This window comes from Macaca thibetana, chromosome 2 (assembly GCF_024542745.1).
Source record: "Macaca thibetana thibetana isolate TM-01 chromosome 2, ASM2454274v1, whole genome shotgun sequence".
NCBI classification, from domain to species: domain Eukaryota; kingdom Metazoa; phylum Chordata; class Mammalia; order Primates; family Cercopithecidae; genus Macaca; species Macaca thibetana.
The window spans coordinates 82,113,850-82,133,406 of NC_065579.1; the positions used below are offsets into that span (position 1 = coordinate 82,113,850).

The following is a 19,557-nucleotide window of genomic DNA, read 5'->3' on the forward strand; positions in this document are numbered from 1 at the left end:
ATAAAACAATGCTGGATTTTGTCAAATGCTTTTTCTGCATTTATTGAGATGATCATGTAAGTTTTTGTTTTTAATTCTGTTTATGTGGTGTATCACATTTATTGACGTGCATATGTTAAACCATCCCTGCGTCCCTGGTATGAAATGCACTTGATCATGGTGGATTATCTTTTTGATGTGTTATTGGATTCAGTTAGCTAGTATTTTGTTAAGGATTTTAGCATCTATATTCATCAGGAATATTGGTCTGTAGTTTTATCTTCCGGTTATGTCCTTTCCTTGTTTTGGTATTAGGGTGATACTGGTTTCATAGAATGATTTAGGGAGGGTCCCCCCTTTCACTATCTGGTGGAATAGTGTCAATATGATTGGTGCCAATTCTTCTTTGAATGTCTGTTAGAATTCTGCTGTGAATCTGTCTAGTTCTGGACTTTTTTGTTGATAATTTTAAAATTACCATTTCAATCTTGCTGCTTGTTATTGGTCTCTTCAGAGTATCTAATTCTTCCAGATTTAAGTTAGGGGATTGTATCTTTTGTCTGTAGGAAGCTAATAAAAATTACCCTGTCCATGGGAGAAGGGAAAAGAAAGGCAATGTGGAGGAGTGTAAAGTGTATAGAATCTGAACCTACTTCCGTTTGAGCTCAAATCCCACCTCCATTATTCATTATTTACTGGCAGTTTGACAAGTTATTAATTGATTGCAAGTCTAGTTCCTCCGAAATAAAATGTCCCCCGGTATACTTCTCTGTTGATACATAAATGACACTTAGTCTCTGTGCTTTTTCTTACTCTGTGTTGTCGTAGTGTTTGGTGCTTGTCTCTGTTTCTGCAGCTACATAGTATTATGCTTTTATGCATTTATTCTTAATATTCATTTATCAAGCACTTACTTGGTGTGCTAGGCCAGTTCCAGATGCAGGAGAAATTCACACAATGCCTGCTTTCATGGAACTTAGAATCTAATAGAAAAAGAGAGACAATAAAAATAAATACTTAGTAAATATTTAAATAAAAATCATAAGATTTTATCAGTTATATCTAAAGAATTAAAGTGTGTAGTAGAGGGCAACTTGCAAGTTACTTTAGACTGAAGGTTAGGGTAACCTTCAGGTTAGGTAAAGACTTATCTTTTCTGAGAGAGTGAAGTTTAACCTGAAATAAATTACAAAAAGGATCTAGCCTTACAAATACTGAGGGAAAGGGGGGCCCAGGCTGAGGAAAGAGCTAGGACAAAGGTGCCAGGTTTTCCCTACTAGACGATGAGTTCCACCTGGGCCATTTTTATGTGTTTCTGATTGCTCCCATGTTGCATTTTAACATATTACTTTATTTCTATGTAGTACCACCTATTGCTAATGCTGTATAACAACCATACGATTTCTCCGCTTAAAACTCTTCAGTATCTTCTTCTCATTGGACTTAGAATAACATCCAGAGTATAAAGTAGAAGCTCCATGGCAATAAGAGTAACATATGTCTGGTTTGCCACAATGTCTCCAGCACAGGTTTCCGTGTCTGATAAGAAGTAAATGCTTCGGCTTGTAGAATAACAGTAAATGAGTACATGAATGAAACTGAGCTCTGTATCCCAGCCCATCAATCTCTTCAAGGGTTAGCAACCAGAATTTCTCCTTTAAACCACCCTCTTACTGTACTGGCCCTTTGCCATTCAGCACATGAATTTTTCCCACCTGAAAAACAAAACCAACAGTAACAACAACAACAATAACAAAACCTTCCCTTTGACCCCTTTAGCTGCCAACCCTCCTCCTTCTCAAGTGTCATAACTTCACTTGCCGCCCACACTCAGAATATCATTTCTACCCACAGTTTTCAAGTTATCATAACATATATAACTGCCAAAATCAATGGACTATTTTTTTTCTCATCTTATTAGACTGCTGGACTTCCTTTGGTGTTGTTAATCTCCTTTTTCTGTAAACTCTCTCTCTCCTAAGCTTCTGGTTTTCCTTTCTCCAGTCACCTCTTATCTTCCTCATGGGCTGTTTACTTCTCATCCTTCCACCCCGACTGGTTTACTCTCACCACTCTGTTTCTTTTACTGTAAGATAAGCCCTAAAGAATTAACCCAAACTCATGGCTGTAATTAATACCTATATAATTATGACCCTATGATTTATCATTATCCCAGATATCTTCAAAGTTCCATATAATAATGGCCCTTATTTATTGATTGTTCATTATTACATGGGAACTCTGCTATGAACTTTAAGCATGTGGTTTAATTCCTCAATGCTTTTTGAGGTAGAAATATGATTATTTTCATTTCATAAGGAGGAAACAAGGTCTTATACAGTTTAAATGAATTGCTCAAGGCCACACACATAGTGGCATATCTGGGATTTGAATTCAGGCTGCTAGACTCCATGATTTTGATCAGTATATTATATTGCTGCATATACAAGAGTTATTTAAGTTGATTATTTTCAAGTATCTTAATTGCAAATTATGTTGAGTATAATTCATCAAGATCAAAACTGACTTTCATATATCAAATTGAGAAGGCTTTCCTAAAAATATGCTCTCTTTCTAGAAAACTTTATATTTTACTCTTCTTTTTAAATTGCTTATCTGTACATCTCTTCAGGAAGCTTCTCCTGGAGGAGGAAACTTTAGGATAAAAGAAAATATACAAAAGCACAAAATGTGTCTTCTTTGATCAATGGTTTAAAGCTAAGATTTCAGTCTGATATTTTTGTTCTGTTTAGCTTTGCTTTACTTAGCTTTTGATTAATGCTTGAGTAGACTCTTTACACCAGGAAATAGTGGATGACCAGTTTACTAATAGCTAGGTTTCTTTTCTCTAAGAGTCTAGATGAGACAGACAGATGTGTAGCCAGATTATTAGGCAAACAGATCAAACATTGAAATGTCTGAAGGCTGGAGGAAAAGAAAAACTGAAAAACAGATGATGGTCAAAGACAGGGGTATACAATCAGATTATTTGTGCTCTCTATCCATCTTGCAACTTGTCCATGGGAAAATTATTTAAACAAGCTAGCCTGATAGTTCTCATACATAAAATAAAAATAACTGAACTACCTGCCTCTTGGAGTTGTTGTGAATCGTAATAAGATCTGCTATGGCTAGGACAGTGCCTTACACACAGTGAATATTCAACCAAAGATGGTGAGACTGTTATGGTCCATGCTTTCTTCATATCCTCCTGATTCACATGCTCTACTAGATGATCGCTTGCCAAACAATTATGGCTACAGCCCACGGAACTAGAGTTCACACTAACAAGCACGTGGATTGGGTGAAACACTTATTTCAGAATCCAGTTTAAAGACATCAGTATGTGTTTCTAATCCCACTGATATGGTTTGGATATTTGTCCGCCCAAACTTCATGTTGAAATGTGGTGCCCAGTGTTGGAGGTGGGGCATGTGGGAGGTGTTTGGGTCATGGAGGCAGATCTCTCATGGCTTGATGCTATCCTCACAATAATGAGTGAGTTCTTGCAGGATCTGGTTGTTTAAAAGAGTGTGATACTTTCCTGTCTTCTCTCTCTTGCTCCTGCTCTCAGCATGTGACATACCTGTTCCTACTTGCCTTCCGCAATGCGAAAAAGCTCTCTGAGGCCTCCTCAGAAGCCAAGCAGATGCTGGCCTCATGCTTTCACAGCCTGCAAAGGTTTGAGCCAATTAAACCTCTTTTCTTTATAATTTACCCAGTCTCAGGTATCCCTTTATTTCTTTATAGCAATTCAAAAACAGCCTAATACACACACCTGAAAAGACGAGACATGCTAGTGAGTCATAACTGCTTAATGAAAAGAACATCACCTAGAATTCCTATCCACTTAGCTGGGTGCTGCCATATCTACCAGTTTATGTGGAATAGAGAGAAATTGGTTTAACTCTGTCTTGTGTCACTCTTATACCTGACTTAATCAAAGTTTCTGAATACATAAATAGTAGGAAAATTGAAAGGTAAGCCCAGGGAAACTGATAAGTATTTCACATTTTTACATAGAATATTTAAAACCTCAAGGAAATTGGATGAGACCGATTATGCCTCGCTGTTTAGAATGTGTTATGACTAAACTACATTATGGAAATTAATTAGAAGCTTAAGGGAGATGCATTACCAATTTCAGATTTTAATTTAGATGGATTGGGTGGTATGGTAATTTAAATTCACCTCATTTTGTATATTCTAAAGACTGCCACTTTGGGGGAGTTAAGGTAACTTTTCTGATTCCATAGACAGTGTGACATGAGCAGCACTCACCCCAAGGCTTGCACTTTTAAGAGGCTATGATTTTCTTCCAGGGCATATTTATACTCTAATAAAATCCTAATTTGAGGATCTATCCATTTACTGTACAATAGTGATGACAATGTGAGGTTGTGCAAATCCTGGTGCTTCATATTACAGACAACCAGCACCCATCTTCCCACAGGGCTTACACTGTATAGCCCCAGAACATCTTCAGTCATGAGATTCATTGTTACAGTGTGGACTCTCAGAAAGTGCATACAAAATGAAAAAGAATGACATGAAAGGAGGAAGAAATCCATATTTTCTCCACAGGGACCCTAATGCTGGCAACATTATAGCCCCTCTTCTAGATCTGACCTTCATGTAGCTGACCTATATGATGCTCCTGAGTACACATCACCAATACAAGACAGTTCTGTGAAAACAACAGACTAGAGGCCCTTAGCAGGACTGGCAAAAGTGCTCTCAACAACATGGTTGATATCTTGTCCCTGGAGCGCTTGGTATATGACTTCCCCTTTCCCAATAGAACTATGACTTTGTCCATCTCCTCATGTAAGAAGGCTCCTCACAACCATCTGTTGCCCTCATTGCATCTTTGACCTGGGCCTGGATCTTACAGATCAATGAGCCAAACTAGCATCCCTGATTGTGTGCAGGTGCCATGGTTGCCCATACATAGTCATAATGAGAACTCAGTGTTCTTTCATACATTTGAGCAAAAATAACATACCCAGATTCATACACATAAAAATAATGCAAATCCTCCTCAAATTTCATAAATGCATATCTTTCTTAATCAAATAAAACTATACTTGAGAATAAAGTAAATTCATCCAAAGGCACATTCATTTTGAAGTCACTGAATGCATGTGTAAAATTACTCTGTCCCCCATACATACTCTAGTAAATACCATCTATGATTAAGATTATCCACATCATTTTGAGTTCAAGCTTACTTTTACTCTTGCACAAAAATTGGCAAAGTCTCATCTGACAAGGTTGGAGGTGGTTCTTCCATAGAATGGAGTGATCAGATTTACATAAAGAGAAAGAACACAACATTAGAACAATGTTTTTCCATTTACCTGATCACTCACTTTTCATGTACTTGTAGGTGACTATCTCTTTTTTAGGGGCCAATGCAATCCTAAAAGATTTCAACTGACAACAGCGAAAAAGTGTATCAGGATTGAATTAAGATGTGTTAAAATTAACACCTTGGCTTTTTTTTTCTTATTTCACTCTGTGTGATAAAATACTAATGTGTGACCCTGTGAGCTTTGGAAGGAAGCTTCTCATTTCTGATATTCTTCCTTCTGTCATCACTACTTTTACTATATAAATCTCAAAGTAAATGGAAGGGGGAATCTCAATGGGTAGAAGTTGTTCCCACTCCAACTGCTAGAACAAGTAGTGATAGTTCATCCACCTAGGAGTCCTTGTTCATGTCCACATGGCCTCTGCCACTGGGAGAGCAAGGTTGACTCATCACTCAAGGGACTCACGCTCCCATCTGAATTAATAATAACTGGCATACGAATAGCACTTTTATTTACAAATCCACAAATTTCTTCCATGTATATTATGTGAATTTTGTCCCAAACCCTACAAGTAGGAAATTTTAAGAATTAAAATCTCTTATTTTACAGCCAAGAAAGCAAACTCAGGGTGGTGATTTATCAGGACATACAGCACATTTATAGTGGAGCTAGGTCTCAAAACTAGGTATTCAGATGTAAGGAAAGGTCATGTTGCTAATGTTCTGCACCTTTTTTTTTAGAGTATCTGTAAGTCTAAACACAGCCTTTCGTACCACTGTGTGTACTCATGTATCATTATGTGCCTGCATGCCTGTGAAGTAGTTGGTCAGAAGTGTTTCACATAGAGGAGAACAAGGAAACACACACCTTATTTTGGCAAAAGGGAAGAGATCATTACTGCTTGAATGGGTACATGTGCTTACATACAGACACACCACAAAAAACTCTATCATATCACAGATTTGCTTTCTAAAAACAGTTTTCTTACAAGTTGATATTTGTATTGTTATGAAATATTTGTATTAAATTATGACCACAGTACAAGTACAGTCCTATATACCTGTATACCAAGTTAATGTAAAAGAACTACCATCAATAATCCTAGATTTCTCTCTCCATTCACCAGGTTTCCATTAGCTATGGCAACCCAATTAAAGAATGTATTGAATGGAAATGAATTAAATTCAACCAGAAAGAAGATAACACTCTTTACATTTCTCATATTGTTACATCATTTTCATTGTTTCCTTAGGGAAGGAGGATGAATAGCATTTGTTCAACATTTTCTAATACAAAGGTAACTTCCACATACAGTATCTGCTTCAACCCTCCCATTAACCAATTAAATTAAAAGGTAGTTTTATTATTCCTGTTTCTCAGATAAAAAATATCTGAGACTCAAAGATGTTCAATTACTTGTCTCAGACCTCATACTCCTAGGTGCCATACCCAGAATCCCAACATAAGTGTCAATTCATTTTTTTCCTTTTTAATTTTTTTCTAATTTTTGCAGAAACATAGTAGGTGTATATAATTATGGGGTACAAAAGATATTTTGATACAGGCATGCAGTGTGTAATAATCACATCAGGGTAAATGGGGTATTCATCACCTCAAGCTTTTATCCTTTGTGTTACAAACAATTCAATTATACTCTTTTAGTTATTTCAAAATGAACTCTTAAATTATTTTTGACTACAGTCCCCCTTTTGTGTTAGGAAATACTAGATTTTATTCATTCTTTCTATTTTTTTAATCCATCATCCATTAACTCTTAAATTAAAGTGACTTCCCTTTTACCTTAGTACGTGTCAGGAGTATCCCAGAAAGAAGAAGAAGGACGCTGGACAGCAGGCATTGGGGAAACAGGCATGAGTCTTGTTCCTTCCTGAGTTCTCACTCCTACTGAGCTACCTGTGTCATTCCAATCTTGTCAAAAAACAAAGGAGTTTCTGTAGAACAGATAGAAATGGAAAGGAGATGCCAAGCACTCAGGAGGGATCTCTGTCAGGTCATTTAATATCTGGAACGAAAGCACAAGAGTGCCGGATCAGAGTTAATAAAGGTGACTTTCATTGCCACAATAATCTTTATCACCTCCTCCCTTCACTAAAGATATATTCTAAGTAGAAAGTTTGCTTTATATACAAACAGCTTCAACACATACCCACACTCTTCCTTCCATTATTTCAACCAGATAATCACACCTACGTTTTTTCGTATAGAAATTTTGAGGACCCTCACTTGTTTCTGAGATGTTCCTATAAATTGAGGATATTTCTTTTTCACTTCCTAGAAAGGGCTTCCACCCCACTCAGAATAGCCCACAATATACTACTATGGTAGTGATGAGAGATCCAAATCTCAGAGATGGGCAAAGGAAAGTTCATATCCAACTTAGACCAAGAAGTTGAGGTGGGAGGGTGGGAAGAGGGCAGAAGACGATTGCAAAAGTGATGGGGTATTAATAGAAAGTGGCCGTAGTAAAACTCATGCACACATGTCCAAGGTCAAATTCCAAGAGAAAAAAGAAAAAAAAAACACTAAGAAAAATAAATCACTGGGGAAAAAAAACCAGTTAAAAATGACCTCAGTACAATTTCGGGATGAAATGAAATCAAAAGTGGAAAGAGTTAGAAGGGCGTCATATACTACAAAACCTAAATTAGCTTTGTTTTGGAGAAAGTTTACTAACAGATGCCAGGTTCAGCAGAAATGCCTCTGGCAATGGCAGAAACACTAACAAACAAAATCTGCAGCTGAGAAACAAACTGCCGGGTCATTAAACAAAGAGGCACACAGCCGGGCGCGGTGGCTCACGCCTGTAATCCCAGCACTTTGGGAGGCCGAGGCGGGTGGATCACGAGGACAGGAGATGGAGACCATCCTGACTAACACGTGAAATCCCGTCTCTACTAAAAATACAAAAAAAAAAAAAAAAGAAAAATTAGCCGGGCGTGGTGGCGGGCGCCTGTAGTCCCAGCTACTCCGGAGGCTGAGGCAGGAGAATGGCGTGAACCCGGTGGCGGAACTTGCAGTGGGCCTAGATCACTCCACTATTCTCCAGCCTGGACGACAGACCGAGACTCCGTCTCAAAAAATAAAACAAAACAAAACCAAAAAACCAAAGAGGCACACTACCTTAGCACCAGCACGTTAAAAAAAGACCAGTGTCTGTGCACTGGGATATTGCAAGAACTTTCCACATGAAATCTTCCTTTGTAAGACACATAGAGCTGCCACACACCAAATTTCTGCTTTGGATCCTAGAACTGTAACAAAATAACAATAAAATACAATTGGTACAACTCTTGAAGTTCCCTAAGCAACTTGTAAGCCAAAATGTATTTAACCTGTCCACGAATGATTTTTTTCTCACGCACTTCAAAGAATGCAGTCCTATGTGTGGAAGAATTTTGTTCTGGTCAGGACACAGAACCGAGTTTGTATAATTGTTAAAATAGTCATGAAAGCGATAAAAAATATCTCATCAATTCGTTTATATTCTCAAATATTTAATAAGAACCTACTATGTACATGTTGAACTCTATTTGACACTGGGAATGCAAAGAGAAATACAGCAGATTTTTAAAAATGATCCATTGGGTTTGGAGCTCCAGATTCTGATAAATCCAGAAGGGAACCAAAAAAATCCAGAGAATAGCATCCTTTGAGGGGCAGCAAGCTCCCAGAGATCAATGAGAATGGTCAGCTTGGAGATCTCTGTAGATCTTTTGGAAGTTTGCTCTCTTTAAATGTTTAAAGTGCTGACTTTTTTTTTTTTTTTTTTTTTTTTTTTTTTTTTTTTTTTTTTTGAGGCGGAGTCTCCCTCTGTCGCCCAGGCTGGAGTGCAGTGGCCAGATCTCAGCTCACTGCAAGCTCCGCCTCCCAGGTTTACGCCATTCTCCTGCCTCAGCCTTCCCAGTAGCTGGGACTACAGGCGCCCGCCACCTCGCCCGGCTAGATTTTTGTATTTTTTAGTAGAGACGGGGTTTCATCGTGTTAGCCAGGATGGTCTTGATCTCCTGACCTTGTGATCCGCCCATCTCGGCCTCCCAAAGTGCTGGGATTACAGGCTTGAGCCACCGCGCCCGGCTAAAGTGCTGACTTAACAAAGAATGGGTAGATGTGTTCCATGGGGTACCAGGGGACAAAACCATAGAAGTTATAGGGAGAGGTATTTCGACCCAATAAAATTAAGGAGCAAAACGGGCCAGCTTACAAAGGCTTTCAGACTCTGGAAATACTCAAGTAGAGGTTGAATAATCAACTTGTTAGAACATCCTAATGGGGCTTTTGGCTCCTGTATGAAGTTAAATTTAAATCTATTAATCTGAGATAGTAAGACCAGTGGTGTTGGACGACTCAATCTCATTGATTCCTTTTATATGAAAAAGTAATAAGATTAGCATTGTATAACTTTAAAATTATGCTATGTTATTTGCTGTGAAAATAATTTTAATAATAAGATTATTAAAAAGTAGACCTATAACAAGCAACAAATACTTCCACCCTTGGGGATTAGGGTGGGACAATAAGTGTCTTCAGTTCCTTACGCTCCTGTATCTCTGATTTCTTTTTTTAGTCAGTTTGTAATCGTTGTGTCATAAAGTTTTACTCTAAGAAAAGAAGAATAGTGCATCCCCAAGGGCAGGGTTGAGCCTCCTTGCCTATTAGGTACAGTGTGGTCACTAGAAGTACATTGCTGTTTTAGACAGAAATATCTCATTCCTACCACTTGGTCATGAAAGTCATGGTTTGAATACCTTCTGCCCAAGTATGAATTACTTGTACGAATGTTACCTATTTTAATGGAATGTCTGGTCAGTCAGTAGTTATTTTAGTTCTGGGTATTATATGGCAGCTATCTGTAGGCTATTAAATTGCTTTCCAAATCTGTTGAAGTAGCAGTTGTTACAGGATTAACTGGGTCAAGAGAGTCTAGAGACTCTAATAAAGTTGAATCAGAATTGGATGCCTCTGTTAGATAACCTTCTTCCTCTCTGAAACCATCCAACAAAGTCTTTCATACTCTTGCTTCTCTTTCTTACAAGAGATGCTCTGTTTCTTTATCACTAAAGTCTTTTTATTGCCTTTTTTTTTTTTGACACTTTAATTTCTTCCTGGTATTGGATAAATAAAAAGTACAGCAGGAATACATAAAAGTGGGTAATGAGGAGGGGATAATATCTATCAGAATTAATGGAGTACAGAACTATATTTAAATAGTTTTGTATTAGTACAAAACCAGACATATCTAAAACAGAAACTTGTCATAAAAGAGATACTTCCAACAAGTGGTAATGGGAAAATTGCCTAACTACTTGGAGAGGGGAGAATGTTAGATTATTACTTTTTATCATTGTAAGTTTTATCAAGATTAAATAATTATATATAAAGAAATTAAACCATACTGACAGTAGGAGAAAATAAACACTTTATATGGCATTGTGTTGGAGAAAGTCTTCCTAAGCATGATACCAAAAGCAGAAACCAAAAGTACGAGACTCATAAGTACAACTAATTAAAAATTAGGATATCACATATAACAGCAAAGGGAATAATTAAATGCAAATGATAAACTCTGAAAATATTTACAACGTATATGATGTACTAATACAAAAAATAGTTCTTAAAAATGAATAGAAGCTGAGAAAAAAGTATCCTCCCAAAATAGCCTTAAGAAATGAAGAAATGATAAGAAGATATTTCTGTGGTTTCTAATATATTTGATAAGTACGTGGTTTTCAATACTTTTCTGTTTTAAATGACACTGTAATGAGTGTGTTTCTACATATGTTGGTGCATTTATTCACAAAGAGAGAAATCGTATTTGGTGAGATTAGTCATCCCATGTCTTGACCTTCTCTATCTGTAGGTGTCTCATTTGCTTCACACGAATTCCAAGTCATCTTCTTCCCTTTGATTTATTTCTATCTGTCTATCTAAAATAGACTAATATGGAATTAATTATACAATTTGTGTGCTAACCAGAGTCCACTCTGAGTCACAACCATCAGATGTATCAAAACATTATGTTGTACATTACAAAATATATACAATGTTTGAAAATTACAAAAGAAATTAATTAATAAAAAATAAAAGACAGTCAGGATAGAAAAAACAAATGAGGCACATATTAATCTTAAAGCCCAGCAGCTGGGATGTCCCTTCCCATGACTTTATTCAGCTGGAATTCTCCTTCTCTGAGCTTCTCCTTCTCTGAAATCCTTATTCAACTGTTCCTCTAAGACAAAATTCTTGCCACATTTGTTTGGTCATTCCAGTTGCTAATACAGAACCTGGCATGTAATATACACTCAATAGTGTTTGATGCATGAACTCATGTGAAGGAATAAGCTAAGTTGCTTTTCTTCTTTTGGGTCATCATGAGAAGATAAGGAGCAAAATTTGTAAAGATAATTGTAAAATGTGTACATCTAGTGAGGAAATTAGTCCTATCTACAACCCAATCGCCTTTTCCTGTAACCAAAAGGATCCATGTTAGAGGAACACCTGTGTGCCTAAACTTGTATTAGATCCTACCAGCAGTCTTAAAGATAAGAAAAGACACAGACTATGCCTGGCAGGAGATGGCAATCTAATGAGATAAGTAAGTTACAAATGCTTACATGACACAGACACAAAAATTGAAAAAAAAGAGAAGAGTATGCAGACAAATATTTGTTCAGATTTAAAAGACGTTTTTGGAATGATTAGGAATGCAGATAACTAATAGGCTGGAGAAACAGTACACACTGTGCACCACTTTGGCCCTGCTCCTTGGCTGTTTTCCACCACAATTAGTTGTCTGACAACCTTGCAAGATCTTAATAAAAATAACTCATAAGATTTAGTCACATCAGAAAAGTCATCAAAACGAGTGATTGCAAATGTTTTGAAATGGTCACGAGCTAAATAAGCATCTAGGATATACATTTTAAAAATTGCCTTATCTCTTTCATCTCCAAAGAAAACACCAGAAGGATACTGTCATAACTTCAGCACTCTCACCTCATCCTTCAAAACCTATTAATATCACATTGTGAAGTTGGTGCCATTGTCAGGAGTCCAATACAATCCCACAGCATTTCTTTCTGTTATTTTTTTCCTTTCTTGGAGTAGTAACCTTTTTCTAATCTTGTTACACATATTTTTATGCTTTCTAACCTAGTAAATACCAGATGTATTTTTGCTTGCAATTACATCAGATTTCATGACCTAAAGGAGCATGAAAGAATATAATTACACTATTTATATAAATAAAATACTCAGGAGATTGTGTAAAACCCATCACAGTTCACAAAGCCCATTTGCACATAGTTGTTGTCAACTTAAAACCACTCTATGACTTGTTTGGACAGATTATAGTGGGTTTTTTTTTTTCCATTTTAAAAAGGAGAAAATTGAAGTTTAGAAATGCTAAGGAAAATTCTCAAGGTTAACAGAGCATACAGATGGTAAAATGATTCTTGAAAAATGTTCATCTGCCTCTAAAACTATGATACCCTGTTCCTATGTGTGGGATGCACAATTGAGAGAAAGAGGCAGAGAGGCAGCTGATCTTCCCTAGTGCCCCTAGTATAGTAGTCGGGAGGTCAAACAATGTCCTAAACTCAGTGTACTATCATAGCAATAACTCAATCCATAACTCCTTCCTTATCATTCTACACTTCCCACTAGAAAAAAATGGCACTTCCCTGGACTGGCTACATTATTTACAGGAACCAATACCCTGTTCTTAGAGTCTTCCCAATGCAAAATTGAAAAAAGTATAGAAAAACGTTCTCCTGGTATTTTATTACTAAATCTTTAGGTATACATCTTAATTTTTGGATGCTTCTATTTCTCTCACAGCCACAGAAATCCCAAGTTTCTTAGGACTTTCAATATCCTGAGCAATCTACCAGAACCGCCTTCTCTAGGAAGAACCCTATGTACTTTCCTGTATTGGTCATCTTTTCCATAGAAAGAGGAAAATAAATGAGTTCATACTAAGACATTAATGATAGCAATTTGATAAATGAACTTCTCTATTGATGGCAAATTATTTCTTTTATGAGTCTCTTATTGATTCATTTCAGATATCAGCGACAGGCTGCAAGGGGAAATATTTGGAAATGGTTAGTCTTACTAGCAACTGCTACCCATAAACCTCACCATAACATTAACTAGATGGATATTTTTAAGTCTGTCATCCTAGATTTAGATTAATAATTTGTCTATATTGCTTTTAAAATGAAGAATTACATTTTTCAATGCTTAGACTATTACACTGAAATATTGTCTGAATAAAAATAATAAACCATCACTGACAAATAACCACTTCTGCTTTCAACATGTCAGAGAAAACCGTAAAAGACAGAGAAAAGAGACTGGATGCTGTGGAAGTTTCCCAGTGGGTCCAAAGGAAATAAAATGGCCCCTTTTCCTGAGCCATTTTAAGCCTTGATTACATTAACTTTTAGAAAATGCACGAAGAAAATATTTCAGAGAAAGGTCTTACTGGGATAAGTTCATATATTTCTTGGAACTCTGGTAGCCCATGAATGATAGCATATGTTAGTGTTAACCTTGTGTTACATTTCTGAGCCAGTGTCCAGCACAGCCTCTGAGGCCATCTGCTTTCAGCCCTGAAAATAACCAGAGATGACTGAATTCTTGGAACATATTTTTCCTACTGTTTTATTAGTAAAACATTTCCACCATAATCAATCTCTGTGGTTTACCTCAAGCATATATTTGACAAGCATCCTAGGTTTGGTTCTTTAGTACACACAGTAGACTTTATATCCCCAGGAAAGTCATATTTGACATTGGAGAAGTTTCAGTACACATGCAGTGGAATCCTATAAAGTCTCATTTGCTTCTCTCTCTGCTCTCAGGAGGAAAAGGGACATGTACTAAATGAAACCGCAAGAGTAGGGAGATAAAGTAGCCCATGTGCTGGTATTTTCCCTGTGTTAATACCTTCAGCATCCTCACTCATTTAGATTTTCTAGTTATAGATATATTTTTTCCCATATCCCATCTATTGTGTTTTCTTGCCTCTTTAGATGGCTCTTTGTGGCTCTCCTGATTGTCTGTATCTGATGGCTGAGGCACATAATCTAAAATGTGTGCTCAAATAAATGGTAAAACCAGAACATCTGAAAACACAGAAGTATTCCTGGCCGACTTATGATTCAAATAGGATCTTCTTCATCCCAATTAAGCAAGCCTACTTGAACAAAGATAGCTAAAACATTGCTTTCACACAGACATTTTTTAAAATGTATCAAATAAAGAGAAAAAAAGGACATAGAGGATGATATGGGAAGAACATTACTTACTAAGTCATTGCCTTTAGAAATCTTGAAGACATGTATTGAATTGCTTTGTTTCTGAACTGGATGGAAGCTCTGCAAAAAATCCTCCTGTGACTTCTTTCATTGCCTTCATTCAGTTTTACATTGTTTTGAAGGTCCAGGCAGAGAGGATATGTAATTGGACATTTGGTGAATGCAGGGGAGTGAAATTGTGTCCAAAGGTATTAGCTTATCTTAGTTTGAAGAGCAAGGAGAACATTTTATTTCATCTAACTTTTTATAGCAATCAATTAATCCTCTGCTTCAAGGATAACAACAGAATGCCTTTATTCATTCTCATGGAAACATTGACATCTAGTGGGTCACTGCATTAATGCAGGCCGGCTCAAAGGCTGGGGGAAATCTCAAATCTTTGTGATATTCAGTGTGGTATGCTCTCTTCGATTAATTTGGCTCATTGATCTCACTAGATAGCTGCTGTTTATAATTGTGTATTTAAACAAAATTCAAAGAAAGCTGTAGAAAACAAAATGAACATATCTCACCAATAGCTTTCATGTATGTTGTAAATAAATTCTTACGGATTGTTTTACTTGAAGATCTAATTGTTGTTTGTAGGAATCAAAATTCATAATGGTTCACTGAGTTTTACTAATGATAGAAGCTATCCATTCGTGTTGGGAGATCCTCAGAGCCTGGCACAGTAGTTCCCAAACTTGTTAAATTTATAGATGACTTTGATAGACAGTATGAATGCTCTACCAGGAAAGTGTATATTTAAGCAGCCACATTAAATTTTGCACACAACCTCAAGGAATGCATAAAACATTTCAAGGTCAGGCTGTAAAAAAAACAAAAACAAAAACAAAAAACTAGTAATAGTGATAGGAAACTCTTTTTTTCTTTTCTTTTTTTTTTTTTTTTTGAGACGGAGTCTCACTCTGTCACCAGGCTGGAGTGCAGTGGCTTACTGCAACCTCCGCCTCACTCGTTCAAGTGATTCTCCTGCCTCAGCCTCCAGAGTAGCTGAGACTACACACGCCCGGCTAATTTTTGTATTTTTAGTAGAGATGGGGTTTCCCCATGTTGGCCAGGATGGTCTCCATCTCTTGACCTTGTGTTGCCCACCTGCGTTAGCCTCCCAAAGTGTTGGGATTACAGGCGTGAGCCACCACGCCTGGCCGATAGCAAACTCTTACATACCACTTCCTATGTGTCAGGTACTGTTTTAAGTGCTGTTCATATATTAGCTCATTTAACTCTGACAACTCTTCTAAGAAGCAGTTATTATTATTCACCCTTTCCACAGAGAAAGAAACTCAAACACAGAGAGATAAAAATATTGGCTTGAAGCCACACAGGCCCTAGCACGTAGAGTTAAGACTCAAACCTAAGTAGGCTGGCCCCAAGTTATATGTTCTGTCACACTGTCCAAAGCCTTCAGAGATGGCTAGACAGGTGGATGGAAACCTTAGACACTGGTTTCACTCTGGCCAGTCTCTTTAAGCAATCTCTTCAGACGACTGTAATTACTTTCTGTCCACCATTGCCTAGAATTGTATTGCAACAGATAGACATGCATTATCTAATGAGAGGAGAAGAAAACAGGCAGAGAAATAAGGCAATGTGTTTTGGGTCCCTTAAAATGGAGACACAATGCAAAAATTTGCATTAATAGGACCGGCAAGTCCTGTAGTCTTGGATTGACAGCCACCGGAAATAAAAATGACCCATACATAGATCACAAAAACACTGAATTTGAGCAAATATTGTCAGTTCTGCGGTGGTGGGAAATGTGATAGATCTTCTTTGTGCTATAAGACCTTTAATCTTTCACCTTCATACTTTTTCAAAAAGTTCCTTCAAAGCAAACTACCTGGATTAATTTTCCTGTGTTCCAGAAGAGAAGGGTTACAGCATCTGCTCCCCAGTATGTAATCCTCCTGGAGTGCAATGGTAATGAGGTTAGGGAGAAGTGTTCAAGTACATACTAGGTTACTGCCATCCAAGATGTCCCAGCTGGATCATCCTACTCACATCCTCCCCCATAGGCTGCGGGGAGATTAAAGAAAAGGGCTGTTGGACAGTCAGAAACCTTCCTGAGTAGTGCCTGTCCCCTAAACCCCTAAACACTTGGCTGTGATAAAGAATCTCCTTTTGAACCCGTTTCTAGATGGCAAGAGAGGGAGTGGAAGGTCACTTCCACTTCTTTGAAAAGATCTGTTTATTTCCAAGGAACCATTTATAAATATGGGAGTCTCTCAATTACCTTTATCATATAATTTTCCTTTGAAATGGATATGGTGAAAACTTTGAAAGCATTCTTTTTGAATTCTAGGAAGTTTTCCCTTTCTCACCTTTGGCACAAATATTTAACCAAGCTAGAAATCATAATTGCTGTTTCACAAATGAAACTGGGTTTGTGAACACAGAACTTTTGAGGCAGATAAAGAGAAAGAGAAGTGAACATCCACGGATAGTAAAACATTTTCTCCGGAGTATCCTGATGAATCTAAAAGAAAGGCACACGTGTTTTCCAATTAAGAAAATGCCTGCCGAGCAAAGGGTAATGCCATATGTTTGAGTCTCTTAAATGGAAATGAACGGTCAAAAGCTTTTTGCTGAAAAAGAAAAGAAAGGGGTTGCCATTGCTCTTGTGGCCTGGTAATCTGAACTTCCGAAATCTCATCACTTCATTTCTGTTAATGCCACTATTATCTAAGTGCACTGGGACTCTTTAATATTGATGTCCTAATTCTATAATTAATGCAAGCAAATTTACCCTTTTCTACTTTGCCTTTAAAAATACCATTTGTCTCATTCAGAAAGAGAACTCAGTAGATTCCCAGCGTAGTTTTCAGCGATTTAATCTTCCGTGATAAAGCCCTGTGCTTTGTACTTCACCACTGGACTATCAATGTCTCCTCACAAACCCTTGAGGGATGAAATCAAAAGGCTTTTGAGATTCAGAATAGACTCCATCTACTGCCTCGCCTTTTCCTTATTCTTTTCTGAGTGATATGAAAGACTTGCTCAATAAATGTTAAATGAATAATAAAGGTCAGAGGAAGGTCATAATTTCTTTTGAAAGAGGCACATTTTCTTAAACTCATCAAACTATAATTTTCTAACTACAGGGGAAATATGAACCCTCATTAACAAAGAATGGTGCTTTCATTTTCCACTTAGGACACAGACTTGTGTTCTCCTGATCTAGGTATCTATATAGAACCATATTAAAACGGACTGTGACTCAATACTTTGTAAAAATGGTAGAAGGTTTTATTGTAAAGAACTGAAACCTGCAAAATAATGAGAATCGGATGTGGATTACAACACATAGGACACAACTAAGAAAGATTGTTAGGCTGGCTCTGAGACTGAACACCTCTTTGTAAGGACTAAGGGAACTCTTTTGCCAGTGGAGTTAAAGCACTGAGTTCTGCTTCTGTCTGGTTCCCCTTTGGTGGGTGCTATGTTGCTATTGCTCCATTAGGGTTTGTGCCAAGACCTTTAAAATTCAGACTAGAACTTTGTTTAGCTACTCACTGAAATAATGAAAATAATAAATAATGTTAGCCTATTATATATATACTCTTATGACTATAATATAAATAATATCATTCCTTCAGGGTTTACCGTGCTAAGTGTTCTAGTAAACACTGCATTGTGTTTATTTTATTTAGTTATCCCCTAGTAAAAGAAAAGTTTCAGGAATGCAGAAACATCTTTTTCTTATACACTATGGAACCACCCATACCTGGAACACTGTCTACTGTGTAGCTCAGTGAATTAACTGACGAATGTTGATGGCATTACAATATATATTTGACAGATGAAAAAAATTAAGGCTCATCAATGTTGCTTTGCCTCTACATTATCAAAGAACAAGTCCCTTTGCACACAGCTAGCAAGTTTTGGGGCTAAGGTATAACTCAGTTCTATCTAACTTCAAAAGCCAACAAATATATGTCACAGTAATGAAATCTATTGCCATGAAAAGCACTGCTTTCCTTCCAGATGTTATTGGTAAATTATTAGCCCTATGTCTCTACTCTGAGTGAGACACGGCTTCTCCGTGTTCGGCACAATGAACTCTATTCTCTCTTCTGCTATTAATACAGAAAACGTTTTAAAGTCCTTTATTGGCACTCTACCTACATGGTGCCCAGCTGGAATGCGGTCACTCGTTTGTGCAGGAAGATGACATTCTTATGAAGCAGCATTAAATAACACATAAACATTGTTTCATAACAATAGCTCTGGGCAGTACACATTTTTTTTTTTTTTACCAAATATCATATAGGTTTTACTGGGTCTCTCTAGTTTTTCAGCTATTCACCTTCTTTACATTCGACTTTTCACAACTTGTCTCCCCAAACGAGCTTCCTATCCTCAACTATTTTTGAAAGTTACAAGCTACATTCAGAAACTGAATGATATTCAGACTGAAAATCTTATGCTCAAGATGACTTAAGCCCAACACTAAGAAGTAGTGAAGAATGTGCTTCCTGGACTAAATTTGCTTGTGAATCCTTTGTGTTCTTCCCTCCTTCATTGAAGCCTGGAAGAAGCAATCCTGGATAGTTGAGGGGGTCCTCACTGATCATTCACTAACCATATGATTTGGAGCAAGTGCTTCATCCTCAAAACTTTCAATTTGTAAACATCAGGGTAATTTTCAGAGTTTTTATTTTATCTTTGAAAATTTTTAATTTGTTATATTTAACATGAACATTACAAAATTCAAAAATGCCAAAGAATATTTGGTTACATGTAAATCTTTCACCACTCCTATCCTCCAACTCAAAACCACTGTTTCCTACGTATCTTTCCAAGGAAATCCTTTTCATAGCCAAGCAGTTTTATTCATTTTTAACACCAAAAGGTAGCTTACTATACAGAGTTTTCACATTTGTTATTTACTTATCAATATTTCTCAAAGGCTATTAAAT

At 37.0% G+C, this 19,557-nt stretch overlaps 1 long non-coding RNA gene across 2 annotated transcripts in view; it reads right to left on the reverse strand.

The window, feature by feature from the left end:
• The window catches only part of LOC126947553 (uncharacterized), a 60,213-nt gene extending 45,489 nt beyond the window's left edge, over positions 1-14,724 (reverse strand). For both annotated transcript variants that reach the window (XR_007723122.1, XR_007723123.1), the window contains exons 1-3: positions 14,627-14,724; positions 7,095-7,317; positions 894-962 (exon numbers count right to left, since the gene is read on the reverse strand). This is a non-coding gene — a long non-coding RNA (uncharacterized LOC126947553). The remainder of the gene's footprint in view (positions 1-893; positions 963-7,094; positions 7,318-14,626) is intronic.
• Positions 14,725-19,557: the final 4,833 nt, after the last annotated feature.